The following is an 18075-nucleotide window of genomic DNA, read 5'->3' as shown; positions in this document are numbered from 1 at the left end:
TGCTATTCGAGACTTAGTGTGTCCCATCATGAATCATGTTCTGGAAATAAATTGCTTGACTTTTTGCAGAGATTACATGAGAGGTCACGGAAACCATTCCAATGTAAGTTAAATATTAATATAATAATTAGATATTACATATAGTTTGGTAAGAAAACCGAGTTTTTGCATTTTATTGGTGCAAAGGTGAGTATTGGTGATATGTATTTTGTACAACAATTGCAACTGTTTTTTTATCACTTAATTAAAAGCACCACAAATTAAAATTATGTCATGTTATAGGGACTACTAAACAGACATTAGAAGGTGATTTTAAAAAGCACTTAAAGTATTTTTTAAAAAGTATTTAAAATTAAAATAAAGCTGTGTAAACACATTTTTACAACACTCAAAGTGTGTCCCATCAGTGCTGTCTAAGCCGGAAAGAGAATTTTCTTTTATTTTATTTATGAAAATGCAATTCAAACGTCTTATTTGTAAGTGTGAATGCATTTAGGAAACATAAAAGACATTTAAATCACCATGTTGGTACCCTTTTGCTGCACCTTTGGATGAGAATGCATTTGAAATTAATTTGCCATTTTGGAAATGGCAAATGTAAATTATATAATACAATTTTCATTTTGCACTAAATGTTGCACATATGAATGGGAAATGTAGATTTAAATAAAGACATGCATTGCCATTTTACATATTGCAATGCCATTTTGCAAATAATGTAATTATTTAAAAATAAATTTTGCTACCCATATGCTTCCATAGAAACTGCTTTTATGCAATGTGTTGATGTCATTTAAACTGAAACCGGAAGACAGGGCAAGACATGTCAAGCAGTTTAAAAAAAAAAAAAAAAAAAAAAAACTAGTGTTTCGCTTATTTCACAGCTCAGCCAGAGCCATAGATACAGCTCAGTAAAGCCACATTTGACAAAAGTGATCATAATCATGCTGAGGATGTGTAGTTTGAAAAGTGTGTATGTTGGTTTATGCTACTGGTGTTATCTCTTCTACTTGTCAGTGCTATTTCTAATGTTGAGTCTGTCTAACCATTTCTCATCCTAATCGCATTCACATTGCTTTAAAATAAAGCATTCTGTGTAGAATTCAGATGGGTCCAAAACGCATTGTGGTCAATGGCGACTTGCACATATGATCTTCTGTGTGATATTGTGTCTCTGTACCAGAGCTAACTGTGTGATATGCGAAACCAGACTATATTTGGCCCAATGGAAAGAATATTGTTCTTTATACCCTATATATTGAATGATCATATCTCCTAAATGCAAATTTTGTCAGTGTTTTGGAGCACACTAGCTTATAGATAAACCTAAATCACCATGAACTGCCTTTGTTTTTTAATTTGTACTGTTCTCTTTTTATATAAAAAAAACATCATTATTTAGGTTATTTTCTGTCCTGTATTTAACCCCCCTCGTCAAAACACTATTTGAATTGGTGTTGCAGTGTTGTCAAGTCACCTTTATTTATATGCTGCTTTTAACAATACAGACCATTTACAGCAGCTTTCCAGTATCAAATAGGAAAACAGTGTGTCAATAATGCAAAAGGAGGATAGTAAACACAAAATTTTCAGTTAAAGGCAGTTCATCATTGAATTTAGTGATGTCACCATCCAGCTCAGTTCAGTTTAAATAGTATCTGTGCAATTAAGATGATGATATCACTGGAAATTAAGTGTTCCCTACTAAGCAAACCAGAGGAATCCGCGGCAAGGAACCAAAACTCCATCGCTGACAGAGTGGAGAAAATAAAAACATTGTGAGAAACCAGGCTCAGTCAAAGGGCCAGTTCTCCTCTGGACAGACAAACCAGCAGGTTGTTCCATGATGCAACAAAGTCAGATTGTGCAGAGCACTCGTCTGGTTCTGGATGTCTTGTCCCAGGGGCGTCTAATTGGTGAGGTCTTCACTGGGGATCTGTCTCTGGGCTTGTCTAGTTGTCCTGTTCTCCGCAGACATTCAGGGCTGTAGAGGTCATCTCTGGGTGCTGATCCACCATCTGGACTGATTACCATCTGGATCCGGGTGACTGCAGTGACAATCTGATTTGTATACAGACTGGATCTGGTGGCTACGGTGACCTGAGAATAAGAAAGAAACAGACTAATATTAGCGTAGATGCCATTCTTCTTACAAGTTAACAAGTACAGTACATTGGGTGTTATGTGAAGTGTTCCTGTTTCCAGATGACCTAACTAATGCAACCTAAAAATCCTTTAAAGGATTTGAATATTAGAAATGTATTATTAGATCATTCCAGAATTTTGGTGCTAAATAGGAAAGTGATCTGCTGCCCGCAGTTGATTTTGATATTCTAGGTAATATCAAATTGGCAGAGTTTGGAGAAAGCAGCGGACGTGAAAGACTATAATGCAATAACATAGGGGTCAGCAACCTTTTCTGCACGATGTGCCATTTAAAATTTTTCTGGTTAACCACTGTGCCAACACTCAAATAAAAAATGTGAATAACTGAGATCACGCTGTGCAAAAAGTAACATTCAGAAGCTCATAAACTTGTCAGTGCTGCCACACGACTTTTATTAATCGATACTGAATCGCTACTTTATATTTCTCAACAACAAGGGGGCAAAATCGCTTCATTGTTCGAGAGAGACAGATGCAGACATTTTTACATATCTCTCTCTCTCTCTCTCTCTCTCTCTCTCTCTCTCTCTCTTTCTCTCAAAATGGCCATATTTGAGAAAATAAATCACTGAATATAGCTGTCGTCATTTAACATTTATATCATAAAACATATTATTATTAGTTGACTAGAACAACCACCTAATTAAGCATTACAATAATCTAACCTTGAGGTTGCTATCAAATAGCACACCTAGGATCCTAATGGATGACGATGAATTAACAGAACAGCCATCAAGTATTAGACATTGATATTAAATGCAGAGGTTTTAGGTCTGATAATTAAAGGAACACTCCGACTTTTTGGGACTTTAGCTTATTCACAGTATCCCCCAGAGTAAGATAAGTCCATACATACCTTTTTCATTTCTGTGCATTCTGTAAGTGTTATTTGAGGCACCCACCGCTAGCCTAGCTTAGCACAAAGACTGGATGTAAATGGATACTGTTAGCATAGTAATCCCAATAAGTGAAAAAATAATGCAAACATTTTCCTATTTACATGTTGTGATCTGTATAGTCACAGCGTGTAAAACTAACAAGGCTATATGAGACAGAGACCATTTTTAATCGTACAAATGCTGTGAACTATATTCTCACTAGGCGTAGGAGCCCAGCTAATGTTACTTGGGCGGAGTGGCTACTTGGGCGGAGTGATTAGCGCAGCACACAAGACGCGCAGTGGTGAAGAGCAGAGTGTTCGCTCAGAGTTGGAGTAATAGAGTCAGCAATTACTAGATAGTACATTTATAGTGTACAGTCATGGGTGTTTGCTCTTTTGTAAAGAGCTGCGACAATAAACAGGGGAGACCAGGTAATACTATGATGTTTCATAGAATTCCAACCCAAAACGCTGACCTGATGAATCGATGGCTACTTGTTCCAAACACACCTGTAAACACCATCACAAAGTATTTCGTTTGCTCTGAACATTTTACTGTTGACGACTATTTTGAAAAAAATGCAAGTTGCCACACGGACCATGAAACGTGTGCTAAAGGATACAGCGCCATCCCATCGATAATAAAGACAGGACAAATTGGATCACCTGTTGCTGCGGTAAGTGTTCCGTTATGTTTTGAGATGACTAACATTAGCCATACTGTAACAGTGCCATGCTAATGTAATATAACCTTAGTAGTGACACTATTACATGAATAGGGGCTCCTTGTATCCCCTTTATTGTTATTATTGTGTTGTCATGAACACACTGCTCGTGATCATTATAACAAATCACTTACTTGGTGGACAGCTGACCATTAGGTCCAATCGGCATGGGGCGTTTCTTCCAATTGATCTTGTCACAATGGGGAAAAAAAGCGACAACTGCCGGGTGTATCAGGGCAGAGAAATCTTCCGTGGTAGTGACGCAAATATTTTGATTGTCATCAAGCCTTGACATTGATGGCAATGCCCGGTCCCATTCATTACAACAAAGCCACTCGGTTCTGTCGGCATAGGTTGGCATGTTCCACATTTACAGCACCAGTCTGTGTTCGTTCTGATTCTCCCTTCGACATCTTGTCTTACAGCTTCCAAAGTTTGTAACTCCTCGTCTGTGTATTCTGGCTCAAAACTATATGGTTCTGGATCTTGGATTGATACACAGTAAAATTCCTCTGAGTCTGACAATTCCTCAAAGAGTCAGCCATGATCACCAGTCACATCTAGCTAGTCACTTGTTTGGTTTACGGAACCATCAACAGCACGTCTCGTGTGCTGCGCTAATCACTCCGCACAAGTAGCCACTCCGCCCAAGTAACATTAGCTGTGCTCCTACGCCTAGTGAGAATATAGTTCCCAGTATTTATACGATTAAAAATGGCCTCTGTCTCATATAGCCTTGTTATTTGTACACGCTGTGACTATACGGATCACAACATGTAAATGGGAAAATGTTTGCATTATTTTGTCACTTATTGGGATTACTATGCTAACAGTATCCATTTACATCCAGTCTTTGTGCTAAGCTAGGCTAGCGGTGGGTGCGTCAAATAACACTTAAAGAACGCACAGAAATGAAAAAGGTATGTATGGACTTATCTAACTCTGGGGGATACTGTGAATAAGCTAAAGTCCCAAAAAGTCGGAGTGTTCCTTTAACACGTTTCCTGATGATATCTCCCAAGGGTAACATGTAAAGCGTGAAAAGTAATAGCCCTAGTACTGAGCCTTGAGGTACTCCATTCTGCACTTGTGATCAATATGATACCTCTTCATTCACTGCTACGGAATGATGGTGGACTTCAGAAGTAAATGCCCACTGCTTTGATTGGCTAATAGTTATGTATGTTTGACAGGTTACATCCTTCATAGATAGAAGCTGATGCGATTTAAGTCTAAAACGCATAAATACTCCAATCAAACAATCTGTTTAATAGACAATGCAATAGTGACCACATTATAAAAACAGTTCCTTACACTTGTGTGTTGCGACATTGCTGTTGGATCCAATATAGACGGCAAAAAATTGTATATCAGTTTCAATAACTTTAACTTTCATAAAGTGAAAAAAGGACCAAGATCTCACTGATGTGTTCTGAAACTTAATTAAAAATAAAGTTCATCCATTCTTTCCTAATGTTGGGATCAGAAGGAAGGCAAGTGCAAAGATTGTTTTCCACAACTTGGCACTACACAGAGTCTTTGTTGTCTTTGGATCATCTTAATTGTTTGGTTTCTGTATATGCATGCTCATTCGCTTCTTTCATAAACACTACATGCATGGATCGGTGGGTGTGGCTAAACAGGCAGCAATGTAGAAGCATTCATTAGCCGCTTTACCACTGTCGGGCTAGTGTGAGCCAGTGCATTAAATGGGCCGGGTCTCAGTCGAGTCGATTTCTGTTTATTTGTAGTAACATATATCACATTTAGAAATAATTATAATTTCTTTATTTTTATAAAAGCTCCCCAAAAAAAACATTATTATATTTTAATTACATAGGCTACGCGGAGTTGATCTCAAGACTAGAATTATGACAGATAAAATATGTTACTAAAGAAATACACGATTGTGATATAATAAGAATCTGACATCTGATTTCTCCAGTGGTCTTATTGACCATGTTTACTATGGTATGGTTAATGTCTAGCGGGCATGTCTTTTGCATCGTTTATAAATATTTCTGACCTTGTATGGTGAATATAATCCACATTGGATCAAGTTATTTTAGACACTCGCTGCTGACTGAAAGTGAGTTTTGAGCTCAGCTTATTTTAAAAAAGTATTTAATGCTGGTGTAACTGTTAGCTTTATGTAATGATGAAAATTATAAATGTTTAGTTTCTCGGTTCATGACCCTTTTAAGGCTAACATATTCATACTAAAAGCCAAAAAAATCTTTAATTGGTTTGTGTGGAGATTTTAAAAGCAGAAAAAGTATCAGCTAAATGCAAAATTGGCCAAAATTTGGTTTTTGACCTCTGAAAATGTGTACAATTTAACAGTTTATTCAAAGAGACATTGAAATCCCTATATCTCTGAAAACAGATCACACAGGGTCTTAAAGGGATACTCTACCCCAAAATGAAAATTTTGTCATTAATCACTTACCCCTATGTCTTTCCAAACCCGTAAAAGCTCCGTTCGTCTTCAGAACACAATTTAAGATATTTTGGATGAAAACCAAGAGGCTTGTGACTATCCCATTGACTGCCAAAATAAAATACACTGTCAAAGTCTCGTCGCTTCATAACATTACGCTTGAACCACTGATGGCAAATGGACTATTCTGACAATGTCCCTCATACTTTTCTAGACCTTTTTACTCCCCCTCTACAAAATAGTGGATTACTCAGTAAATATTGTTCCATGACACACAAATAAGTAAATAAACAAACAAATAAATAAATAGAAGTAGTAGTAGTAATAATAATAATGATAATAATAAATAAATAAATAAATAACAACAACAAAAACTAAATTTGAGTCCGGGATCTCTGTTTGAGTTGACGGATTACACTGTTAATTATTTGACTGTAAATTTACAATAAATTGCAGGTTAATAATTGCATGACTTTCACAGTAAGTTACTGTAACATTTTTACAGTAAATTATTGTGAAATGACAGCTGTATACTGTGACTTCACAGTAATTCTGACATCGCATTACTGTGATTTAGCGGTAAGATGCTGTAGAATTAATGTATTTAACTGTGAAATTACAGTTGGTGTCTATGTATTACTGTAATTTAACAGTAAGCAGCTGTAGAATTCATGTATTTAACTGTGAAATTAGTGTCTATTATTGTAATTTAGCAGCAAGCAGATGTAGAATTAATGTATTTAACTGTGAAATTAGTCTATCTATTACTGTAATTTAGCAGTAAGCAGCTGTAGAATTACTGTACATAACTGTGAATGTCTATCTATTACTGTGATTTAGCAGTAAGCAGCTGTAGAATTACTGTACATAACTGTGAATGTCTATCTATTACTGTGATTTAGCATAAATGATGGACCAAACAAAACTGATAAAAACAGTGACATAACTTTTATTTTTTAGAAGTAAAATACAATTTAATTACATGAATAAAACACTGGGCAACAGGGATTGACACTGGGTAACAGGAATGTGTGTCAAAAGAGAAAGAAGGAGACAGAGAAGAGAGAGTGAGGGAGAGAGATGTAAGAAAAGACAAAAAGGTGGGAATAGAGAGGGTCGCAGGTATCTCGCTCCTTCCCTCGCAGCTGGCACCTGCATAGTGTGGGTTCTATCCACTATATACAAAAGATAAGAAAGACAAAAAGTTTAAGTTACTCTGTGGTGGACTGACTCCCTGTAAGTATGGTGCTCGCATTGTAACACTAATCCTAAAATGTCTACAATTTAAGTAATTTCAACTATTAAAAAAAATGTGAATAGTACTCTCAATTAATATTAAATCAACAAACCAGGACTCTAATCACTCCTGTTACTTTTACCCAGTCCTATTATTTTTCACGTGAGTAACAGGACTGAAAGTAACATGATTGAGGTTAAAAGGTTAGTTCACCCAAAAATGAAAATTCTGTCAGTAATTACAGAGCACAAATTAAGATATTTTTGATGAAATCTGAGAGCTGGATCACTCCTCCATCGGCTTCTAAGGGTTTGAAACTTGCTGGCCCAGAAAAATGTATTAAAGACATCTTTAATATAGTCCAAGTGACTCCAGTAGCTCAATCTTAAGTTTATAAAGCGACGAGAATACTTTGTGCGTAAAAAAAAAAAAAAAAAAAAACTTTATTCCACAATTCATTTCCTTCTCTGTGGGCCTTGAGTTTTTTCATGTAGTAAAACAGCGTAGCGCTTCTGTGTTATACGTCACACGTAGGCTCACTATTGGCCGACGCTGGTCATGTGTGTGATGCATGTGACGTATAACACAGAAGCGCTACGCTGTTTTACTACATGAATTCACCCGAGGCCCAGAGAGAAGGAAATGAATAGTGGAATAAAGTCATTATTTTTGGGGGGGTTTTGCGCACAAAAAGTATTCTCGTTGCTTGGTAAACGTAACATTGAGCCACTGTAGTCACTTGGACTATATTAATGATGTTTTTAATACATTTTCTGGGCCAGCAAGTTTCAATCCCTTAGAAGCCTATGGAGGAGTGAGACAGCTCTCAGATTTAATCAAAAATATTTTAATTTGTGTTCCGAAGATGAGAGAAGGTCTTACGGGGTTGGAACAACATGAGGGTGAGTAATTACTGACAGAATTTTCATTTTTGGGTGAACTAACCCTTTAAGCAAAAATTGCATGCTAAATTGCATAGTAATTCAACACAGTAGCAAGTAATGTAAATTTACACTTAAAACTATTGTAAAGTACTGTAAATTTGACGTTTTTTAGACGTCAAGGCATGTTAAAATCAAATAAACGTAAAAACAATTAATTTTACACATTTATTTTGCAGTCTGTCTAAACTCTACATTGAATCAGGAGACACTATAGAACACATTAAAGGGATAGTTCACCCCAAAAATCTTTGGAACACAAATTAAGATATTTTAAGAAATCCGAGAGCTTTCTGTATCCTCCATGGACAGCAATTATTTTACTTTCAAGGCCCGGAAAGATTGTTAAAATAGTCCATATGTATACAGTGGTTAAACCTTAATGTTATGAAGCGACGAGAATACTTTTACTGCGCAGAAACAAAACAAAACAAAATAGAATACCGACTTTATTCAACATTTTTCCTTTCTGTGCCAGTATCCGATGCTGTTCACGTGATGTGTTCTTGATCATGCATGTGATTGCATTGGGCACAAAAAGTATTCTCGTCGCATCATAACATTGAGGTTGAACCACTGTAGTCACATGGACTATTTTAACGATGGTTTTACTACCTTTCTCGGACTTGAAAATGGTTATAACATAGTAGTCTATAGGTGGGATCAGAAAGCTCTCATATTGCTTAAAATTTTCTTAATTTGTGTAGAACAAAATTCTTGTGTTTGGAACATCGTGAGGGGATGTAATTAATGACAGATTTTTCAATTTTGGGTGAACTAACCCTTTAATAGCTTCAGTAAACTTCTTACTGCATAACTACAAGGAACACGCCGACTTTTTGGGACTTTAGCTTATTCACCGTATCCCCCAGAGTTAGATAAGTCCATACATACCCTTCTCCTTGAGTGCCTCTGTTTGACGCACCCACCGCTAGCCTAGCTTAGCACAAAGACTGGAGGTAAACAGCTCCAGCTAGCATACTGCTCTCAATAAGTGACAAAATAACGCCAACATTTTCCTATTTACATGTTGTGATTTGTATAGTCACAGTGTGTACAAATAACAAGGTCATATGAGACACAACCATCTTCTAACTGTATACATACTGGGAACTATATTCTCAGAAGGCGAAGCACTGCTACTTCTTTGGAGTGATTTACTCCAACTCTGAGCAAACTCTCTGCTCCTCACCACAGGGCTTCTCAGGTGCTGTGAGAAAATCACTCCCCAAGTAGCAGTGCTTCGCCTTCTGAGAATATAGTTCCCAGTATGTATACGGTTAGAAGATGGTTAGAGTCACTGTGACTATACAAATCACAACATGTAAATAGGAAAATGTTGGCGTTATTTTGTCACTTATTGGGAGCAGTATGCTAGCTGGAGCTGTTTACCTCCAGTCTTTGTGCTAAGCTAGGCTAGCGGTGGGTGCCTCAGACAGACTTACGGCAAGCACGGAGATGAGAAGGGTATGTATAGACTTGTCACAAAAAGTCAGCATGTTCCTTTAACACAGATACTGTGTTTCATTAGTCCGTTCTTAAATTGGAACACAGCTTACATTAGATTGACATCCATTCGAAGTCAATGAGCTTCCTGATAAGAGTGCAGACTTGCTGGTTCATGTGACCTCTCTGCCTCTTAGATTTTGTGCCTCGCTCTGGGTTGATGCCCAAGAAGCACCTACAAACAAAAAGACAGAAGAAACCTGTTAGTTTAATTCGTGTGATGAAAAAGGTGTCAGTTCCCAGTCACCACCTTCAGTGGGTCACTGCTTTTGCAGTACAGAGTCAAATTAAAGTTAGCTCAGTTTAAACAAAGGTGTAATTCAGGTGTAAGTACTGCAATTCAGAAAAAAAAATGCATGGAACTGAACTGAAAAACATTTCCATCACAAACACAGTCAAGAATAGACCTTCACCAAAGTAGAGGTGTGTGATTTACCTAGGCAAAGCAATGGCACACAACAATTTACATAATTTACATGTTCCGTTTGCAGAGGATGGAGTAAGAGCCTGTTGCCTGTCCATCTCCCTATGGCTGTTTCTACTTGTACTCTTCCTCCTAGAATTATTACCCGTTTTCACAATAAAGCACCCAGTTTTCTAGTTGTTTCTGACTTTTTTAAGCTTTGTCTTTGGTCTAATCTGGTCTGGTCTCCAGCACAGACACACAAATTAAGGCCCCGTCCACACTACTGCGTTTTCGTTTAGAAACGGAGAATTAAAACGAATATCTCCGTCCACACCAGCGTTTTAGCTGCGTATAATGCTGTGTTCACACCAAACGCGAATAGAGCGTCTGGCGCGAATGATTTCAATGTTAAGTCAATGCAAAGGCGCGTTTACGCGCGTCTGGAGGTCTCGCGGCGCGAATGGGGCGTTAAGCGCGGCGCGGAAGACGCGAATTGACGCGCGAATAGAGCGCTTCGCGCGAAACGCGCGTTAAGCGCGAATGGTGCTTTTTGTGCATTTAGCGTTTGACGCGAATTCGCGTCTGCCGCCCGAGTTGAAAAATTTGAACTCAACAGTATGTTCCTGCAGCCTCCGGTTGTGCAGGAATACCCTTCTCCACTCATTCAACAAGGAGGAACGACAGATGTTGTCAGTGAGCAGTCAACCGGAGCTATATGAAAAAAGTTCATATTTCTATAGAGACAGGAATAAAAATGACCTATATATATATATATATATATATATATATATATATATATATATATATATATAAAACATATTAATAGATAAATTGAATATAGGCCAAAGATAAGAAACGTTTCATTTTACCCCAAACGAATTATATTTTATCTTGAACCACTAAAGACACATCAGAGCCAGCGGCAAATGTCAGAAGATCTAGCCGAGGTAAGGCTACTCTCGGCGGATACATGATGACGGAGCTCCCGCTGATCTCATGGAGCTCATCTCCGAGATCGGCGAAACACATTTTTTAAATAGACGCTGTCATTATAAATAAACCGCATATTTGAGTTTAAAACAACTACATTCTCGCCTGAAATACTTTTAAAACTACATTTCATGACACAATAACAGTAATATTTTGAAAATTATCCGAATAAAAATGGCGGTTGAAAATGCTGCGTGAACTCAGCTGGATGAAGCCCCCCATTCATTTTTCTGTTGACGAGAAAGACAACGGTTGCTCCGTTTCACACACACAGCAGGGAAGAAAATTATAAAGTTACTAATTTGAGATGAATTTAATCCACCTTTGCCCAAATCCACAAACACCATAATTTATCTAGTTGATAATAACTGTCATAATACCCACATTAAGACCACATCTTACCTTATAACTTTATTTATCGTCGGTCAATGTAGAAAATGCTGTGGTAAAAGAGAGAACGCTGTTAGAGTAACTAAGATAAGCTTTAAGTAAAGCTAAAGTTAAATGTTCGACGGTGTATCTAATCAGACATCTCACAGTTAACTTAATACGGTATAATTAACACTACAACCAACGTCTTTTCATTCAAATTTGCGCGCTTAAACGTCGATGCGAGTCTGCTCCAGCTAAGTTACAAAAACATGACAACAGAACCTACAACTAACGCTAATTTGGTTCATACTTTTAAATTACATGCACTATCATATAAAAAACATCAAATTGATAAAGTTTGACATTTAAACACTTACCGCTGTCTGAATCCACCGAATGAGACCACGTAGATCAGAGAGCTCTGATGACGCTCTGATGACGCTGCCGCAGTTGCCACTCAAAAAAGACGGCATTCACAGTAGTTTCTTGTAAAAGCCCCGCGCCTGCAAAATTTTCACAGTAAAAGTCTAAATACGGTATTATATTGTGAATTATCACAGTTAAAGCCTGTGAAGTGGTAATAATGTAATTAACTGTGAAATATTACAGTTATATCTTGTGAAATCCTGGAAAAATTTTACAGTGTAGAGAAACATTAGCATGGGGAAATCTTTTACTCTCACTGGCCCCTGAAATTCTAGAACTTTGTTCAAATCAAAGCTTGCCTTATAGCACAAGCTTACAAATGTGCTTTTCCGAATGCACTAGGCCTAAGGTTTTTTTCTTCTTTTTCTTTTCTTCATAATTTCATATTATATTTGTGTGTTCTGGCTGTCATGGTGTTCATAACCTTCTGCCTCATTAATGATAAATTGCTATCCTCTTACAATCTGCTGTGATAATGTCTCTATTTATAGACTGTGTAAATGAATAGGATGCTGATATGAAAGAATTACAGACAGTGGAGTACTGCTCCATTTATAGAGAGCACGTGAAGGAATGTGTGCCAGAGCCATAACCGGAAAGACGCATGAATCACATTGATTTGGTCATGGCAAAACTACTGCCGCCTCACTCAATATGACAATCAATTCTATCATGATGTGTGGCAACAGGCCAGCAATACCATTCAATAGCTGTGCTTTTTTTTGGTGACTGCTTAGAGCAGTTTCCTCCTGTGTAAATAAATTAGTCCGATCGTGAGCTGTAAGTAGATTTGATATGATGTAATTTTATTAATGACATAAAAAAAGGGAAATACAATGTGTGAGTTACAATTTTATATGAGAATAGTAACCAAAAACCTCAGATGATTTATGTATGGCTGTGAATTATATATTAACAAATTCTATGTTGTAAGATGGATAGTTTTACTCTGAAATCTGATTGGGAAAAAAATTCTACAAACATATGAAAAAAAAAAGTAAATAAAAAATAATGTAACAAACAGATACATTTTTAGAGAGGAAAGAAAATAAAAAAGAAAGAGAAAAAAAAAACTATTCATTAATTGTACATCAAAGGCAGTTTTTACTTGCAGTGGTGGCACTAGGGTGGGGCTTGACGGGGCTGTAACACCTGCCCCTCACCCCCCCAATGATTTCACATTGATGTTCCTGTTTTTTTTGTGTCGCTCTCATTTACAATTTCATTGATGACTGCAGTGTTAATAATTTTTATAAAAGGCATACAATTCGTTGTATAAATAAATATACAATGAATTATAGAAACAATTAAAAAATCTTAATAAGGACAGCGCATTATGCGGTGACATGCTATGAAAATATTCTGGAGCAATATTTTCATATAATTTAATAATAAAAGTAAACAAATAGAAATAGGCATAATAATAATAATAAGGTAAAAGGCCCACGTTAATTGGAAATGCTAAATCCTCTTAATATTTAACCAATTTTTGATTCTTTTTACAAAATCTCTGACTATCATCGACACATGATACGATGCATCTTAGTCCCGCAGTGAGTGCCCATCCAGCACTAGTTGTTTAAATTTTCAGCACTTTATCTATGGCAAAAAAAAAGAATAATAAATTAAATTTACCATGTTTTCCTGCCAGCTGGCGTTGAGAGTGACTGACACTTGATGGTTGAAAAAAAAAAACTAAAAAAAAAAAAATTGCTTGTTGTGATATGTGTTGAAAATAAAGAAAATAATGAAAAAAGAAAAAAAAAATCTATAGATAAAATATTTTTTATCTTTTGTGCGTTCATAAATTGTATTAATTTCTAAGTGTCATATTTGGGAGTTGACATTATAAGTTATATTACTAATAACAGTGACATATGAGAAATTTAATACCAGAAAAACTTGAAAATGTGCCTTTTTAGAAGCTACTGTCCATAAAAAAAAAAAAAAAAAAATTAAAAAAAAACACACACACACACCACACAAGGTATCTGAATTTGCATGCTATTTAGATAGCTGACGCTTATAGGAGTGTCAGGAACCAAGACAGTGAGGCAAGAGGACACAGGAGGTTTTTCAAAAAGTGGGGTTTTATTACCCAAAATATTGAAAAGTTACATAAGGACCAAAATTAATAACTAGGCCTAAAAAGAGATCAACAAAAAATAACTGAATAGAAGCTAAAATATGTCAACTCATAACGCAAGGTTAAACTAAACAAAAAACTGACCTGCCCCAAAGAAACAGAAGAAAGCTTATATAAAAGCTTGACAAAACCCAAATAACATAGGGGTAAACAAAACTAACACTTGGGAACTTGAGAGCTAACTAAGGACAAAATCCCTCCGGCACATGGTGAGACATGGTATGGCCTAATGAGCTGGCTCCCAGGTATAGGTCTCCTCAGCCCTTAGCCACTCCTTTTGCCCAACCAGGAAGGGACCGCCCCCTACAGGTCCAGGTAACTCAACACAAAGAAACATGGGATTAGTACATTCCCTGTAAATCAATGTAAAGGTAAAGCAAAATAAACCAAATCAAGACTGTATTGTGTTCCTTATTTAAATATCATGGTTTAGATGACTGTAAATAATAAGTGCAACAAACTGAGGTGAAATAAAACCATAATAAAATGTTTAGATCTGAGGTGATGTTACCCTGTGTGGCCGTAGCCATCACAAGGAGTTAATTTCCTTTTAACTCTGGAGCTGCCACTGTTAACTTGTATTTGGCACTTGGCGAGGGTTAATTTTAGGTCCTGTTATTCACATAACTAGTCAAATATAATTTATTTGTTGAAGCACCGTTTGCTTTTATAGCAGCCAGTCTTTTTGAACAAGAGTCTGCTGCATTAACTTATCATATTTCTTTGATTGGAATTAGGTCTGGACTGTGAAGCGGTGTTCACACTGCCAACAACTTTGTCTCTGCATGTCGCTTGTCTCCGTACTTCAAGTCACTTGTGGGCATTCCTATAGTGCTGTTGCTGTAATGTTATTGTTAGACTACATTTCTGAAATTATCTTTAGATAATGCGATCACATGACATATTTGAAGAGTTTGGATCCAAAACGCAATAAATCCATTTGGATAAATTTTGGTAAAAATGAGTTCCCTTTACCAAGAAAGTGGCAAGATGAAAACCACTATTTTTTGTTTCAAACCTTAACATAGCATCTTTAGGTTATAATAACAAAAAATTTTAATCCAGGTTTTGATTTTCAAAGATTTATTTTAAAACCGTTGTAACGACTTACAAATTTCACATTCACGGGAAGGAGGCGGGAACCGGCAAACAATCCAAATGAAAGCTTTAATAATAAAATAAAAACAAAACCCTGCGTCAGCCCCTCACGGATGACTGACGTGCACAAATAAAAACCAAACACAACTAAAATCCAGGCCTGGTCCTCTCTCGTCCATCTCTGTCGTCGCTCTGGTTTTATATCCCTCCATCTCCTCCGTGGTACTTGAGACCGGTGGGTCGAGCAGGTGTCGACCATTTCCAATCACTCCACCGGCCTCGCTCCTGTTCCCACGTCTCTCGGCCCCGCCCCACTCATCACAACCGTATTATTCCTTTCCCAAAATGCAATAAATCCATGATACTTTTTTTTTTTTTTTTTTTAATGCAATAAATCCATTGGATCAAGGAATTTGTTTTCTTTATTCTAAAGAACTAATATTCTGCTGTTTGAGGATTCATTATATAATGCATGTATGTGACCCTGGACCACAAAAGCAGTCATAAGTAGCACAAATATATATTTTTTGCAAAAGCCAACAATACATTGCATGGGTCAAAATGATCAATATTTATTTTATGCCAAAAATAATTAGGATATTAAGTAGAGATCAAGTTCCACAGATAATTTGATAAATATAATTTATAAATTTCCTACTGTAAATATATCAAAACTTCAATTTCGATTAGCAGTGTTTGGAATAACGCCATTTAAAAGAACGGCGTTTGGTAACGACGTTATTTTTTCAGTAACGGGGTAATCTAACTAATTACTTTTCCCGTCGTTACAATGCTGTTAACGTTACTGAACGTTAAATGCGGTGCATTACTACGCATTGATTTAATGAACTATGCAATCGGAACGCACCCCTGACTCACACAGCGAGTGAGCAGGTGGGTTAATGACGAGATAAGCGGTTGTGATTGGCTAAGGCAGAGTCATGTGTTTCATGGTAGCCAATCAGAGCCAGTGCTTTTACACACATGCCGGCACACACGACTGCGCTAGCGGCGCCAAACACACACACGCAACAGCTACACAGAGATTCGCAGCAGAGGTGGCGAGTCAGGAGCAACCCAATGAAAAGTTGGTATTTTCAAGGTGAAGATATAAGCACTACTTCAAATTCATTGTGGTCAAAGGCAAGAACGTGCATGTAATGTGTACATGTAATGTGTGACACACGCATCTACAAAGCTATTGGCCAAAAACACTTTTCTTACAAAGATAATACTTGAAGTGCAGGATAAAACTCTTGCTGTCTGTTGATGTGCAATAAATATTGAAAGTTATGTACCTGTCTGTTCTACTCATTTCAACTGACTTGTAAAAACTGCAAAAACGAAAAAAAAAAAAAAGTACAAATTCTCTGACATGTAGCAATTTTTTTTTTTTTACAGTAACGCAAATAGTTATAAAAAATAAATAAATCTAAAACTAAAAACTATGTCAAAAAGGTCCAGATTATGAGAATGAAGTCAAAATATTGTTTGAAACATTCTTACATTATTCTCAGAATATTACAATGTTAATCATGCCCATATCAAGTTGCCAGTGACAACTGTTCCTCATGTCACTGCAAGTCGACGGCACTATATTGAAAATAGAAAAAGAGCAGACACCCTATATTTCAGTTTATTTGTACAGGTTTGTGAGCATGTGTAAAGCTAAAGCTGTGGAAACAGGAGCGAGTGTCAGTCCTCTTGCAGCCAGACACGGTCACACAGAGTCTGCGGCTCACACTGAGAGCATGAGTTTTGAGCGTGACTGATCACTCGGCTGGCACACACTCCACTTCTACCCACCCGTGGGACACTCTCCCACACTGCTGGCCGCATGTGCTGCCAAATAATTTCCACATGGCCAATCCCGACTTCCTTCAGCTTATCTGAAGAACCTCTCACATAGTAATAGACAGATGCTTAGAGCCAAAATCTACTTTTTGACAGTGTATTCATAGAAGATTTGTTTTAAAGTTAAAATTTTAACTTAAAGTGAAATATATGCTAGCTTACTAATGCAAATGCATGTCAATGTCTGGCTCAAGGGGGAAAAAACTGTAGTGTTTGGAAAGCACGTAACAATTTTTTTACTACTTTTGTTTAAAATTTTGGTCACACTACATGGGCCCTATTTTAATGATCTAAGCACATGGTCTGAAGCGCACATCGCAGGTGCACTTAGGACATGTCTGAATCTGCTTTTGTTAGTTTAACGATGGGAAAACATTCGGTGTGCCCGGGCACATGGTCTAAATGGGTTGTCCCTATACTCTTAATGAGTAATGGGTGTTTTTTGGGAATAACATGCAATAAAACTTTAAAAGGCGCACACACCATGGCTATTTAAATGCGGAATGTAATTTTTCAATTTTAAAAATGTTTGTGTGCTGATGTGCATCTCTGTAAGTGTAATAAGGAAACTATATGCTCATTGTGCACCCGCCTATAGGTGAATATTACTAACTCGCTCTTTAAATAACAAAGAAAGATATTGTGCCAGGCTTTAGACCAGGTTTGAGTTGATCTATGGGGCAGTCTATTTTCAGTTCCTCAAAATAGCGATGCGCCAACAGTGCGCCTGAACACACCTCTTTTTTAGACCATGGGCACATAGATGGGTGCAAATGAATTTGCTTTTTTTTTTAAAGTGGCGCAGGACGGGAAAATGAGAACTGCGTTGCCTGAAATGAGCAAAAACACTTGCGGCGCATTGCACTGGGTCTATGATAGGGCCCCATA

The 18075-nt window shown here is 37.0% G+C and overlaps 1 protein-coding gene and 1 long non-coding RNA gene across 3 annotated transcripts in view; one reads left to right on the top strand and one right to left on the bottom strand.

The window, feature by feature from the left end:
* LOC113042158 (probable G-protein coupled receptor 158) overlaps positions 1-18075 on the top strand; it is a 112777-nt gene that overhangs the window by 25535 nt on the left and 69167 nt on the right. The gene's annotated exons all lie outside the window — the stretch shown is intronic.
* On the bottom strand, positions 7143-12177 carry LOC113042160 (uncharacterized). Its single transcript, XR_003275544.1, has 4 exons — positions 12041-12177; positions 11694-11731; positions 9949-10070; positions 7143-7386 (listed from the first exon to the last, which is right to left on the bottom strand). It is a non-coding gene; the product is annotated as an uncharacterized LOC113042160 (long non-coding RNA).

This window comes from Carassius auratus, chromosome 24 (genome assembly GCF_003368295.1).
Source record: "Carassius auratus strain Wakin chromosome 24, ASM336829v1, whole genome shotgun sequence".
NCBI classification, from domain to species: Eukaryota; Metazoa; Chordata; class Actinopteri; order Cypriniformes; family Cyprinidae; genus Carassius; species Carassius auratus.
Note: the sequence above shows the minus strand (reverse complement) of the source record. Positions and strands in the feature narration are given on the sequence as shown.